Below are 1,935 nucleotides of genomic sequence, written 5' to 3' on the forward strand. Positions count from 1 at the left end.
ACACATGCCCAAGATCTCCCAACACTTGAGGGCTTATAGTTGATATCCAGGAGACGCCTGGGATAAGAGGGTGCCTGACCCAGGACTCCACCCCAGGCACTACAGTCCTAAATGGGGGAACGCTGGAGTCCCACAACCCGATCCTGGCCTCCCGGATTCAGCCAAAACTCAGAGCCCCAGCCCGGAGCCAACGGGACCATGCCCAGAGCCACGCCAGCCACCCCATCTCGTGGCAGATTTGGGAACACCAGTTCCTCTGTGTACGACTCCAGGACCTCTGCACCCTGCCCAGCACGGCATTGCTAGCTAAATATCACAGCCAGCCAAATCCAGCCCACCTCCTGGGGATATAACGTCCTCCCCGAGCCAACCACACAGGGAATCTATCTCCTTTTCTCCTCGCACCGTTTTACTCGTGGAGGTCCCAACATGACACTCGCCACCGAGGTTTCCACCCTCCGATACGCCCAGTCGTGCCTGCTCCCCCTCATGCCCCGGGGCATTCCATCACATCAGCTACAGAACAGTCCAGCCTGGATGGGAGAGAAGAAGAGGAGTAGACCAGCTCACCTGGAGGCACGGAAGCCGTTGGCCCCCCGGCACCTGCACACAGGGGAATGGCAGTGGAATGTTTCATCACCTGCTGAGCACAAGATGCAATGCTTATTTGCTGTCTGTTGCGCCCACACATGCAGCTTTGGGATCCTGCCTCAGCCAGGAAGACATCTAGGCCGAGCAAGAGTGCAGGAGATCTTTTTCCAAACAGAAGCCTGAATTCTGTGCGAGCAAAACCAAATGGAAGCGTGTTCAGACAGGTTTTGTTTTACCACCGCGGCGAGGTGCGACACAGCGCCTCTTTTTCTCCCTAAAGGCCCCGGCGACGGGCTGGCACTAAGCACACGAGGGGCTTTGAGGAAGCCAGCTCAGTGCCAGGCAGCGCAGATCCACAGGGTGGTCTCCGAGAGGCTGGCTCAGCCTCGCAGCCTTTCCTTGCACACACATGCCGGAGCACACAGATCAGCCGTCCCCCTCAGCCGTCACTGGAGATGGGCTCTACGCTAAGTGTCATCTGCCCTGAATTATTGGGGTGGGGGGGATTTCTTAAAAGCCTTTTTGGCTCAGGCATCAAATTCATCCTTGCTTCTGCCAGCACGTTTCCTTCGTGCCCCAAACACGCACACGTAACCGGGATCCGATTACCTGGGAAGACTGCGCTCGCTTCTGCTCCGAGCAACCTCTCGGTGAACCTGTGATGAAGGGCTCCTTCCTCCCACCACTGCAGCTCACAACGTCAACCCAGCTAGAGGGGGGCGATTGCGAGCCTTGTGGAACATCATCCGACGCACGAGGGAGGCGAGTAGAGACGAAAACGCCGCGTTCCCTCTTGGCATCGCTTTGGACATGTGTTTACTGTGGCTGTAACTCAAGAGGAGTCTTGTCTGGATTATAGTCTTGAGGGCTTCAGTTTGGCAAAGGGGATATCAGAGAAGTGGTTGGGAGCCGAGAACATTAATGGATGGCTCAGCTACGACTCCAGCGTCACCTTCCCCTTGTCAGAGAAAGGCCAGTGCCCTTAAGTCCGCCCCCAGGGTTTGATAGCCTGGTCTGGAGTATTTCTATTGTGCAGAGAAAGGAGCGAGTGCAATTCCCCCTGGAAAAGGGGGGGAACTGGCATTACAGTGACCACCCCACCCCAAAGCTTTGTGAGGACTCATTGTTTTAAAGCGGTACGATAACTGCTTTGGATCCCTCCTGGATCAGCTTTTGTGCTCACCATCTCCCAAGGACTGGTAGGTACCGACACGGAGCTGCGACTCCCTCCCAGCTAGAGAAAGCTAATATTAGGGGGGGGGGTCTAAAACCTCCGGCCACTACCCCCTGGCTTGTACAGGAGTCAGGAGAGAAGTAATGAAGTGGCAGAGCACTCTGGGGTGC

Source organism: Fulmarus glacialis, unplaced genomic scaffold, assembly GCF_000690835.1.
Source record: "Fulmarus glacialis isolate BGI_N327 unplaced genomic scaffold, ASM69083v1 scaffold12088, whole genome shotgun sequence".
Lineage (NCBI taxonomy): Eukaryota > Metazoa > Chordata > Aves > Procellariiformes > Procellariidae > Fulmarus > Fulmarus glacialis.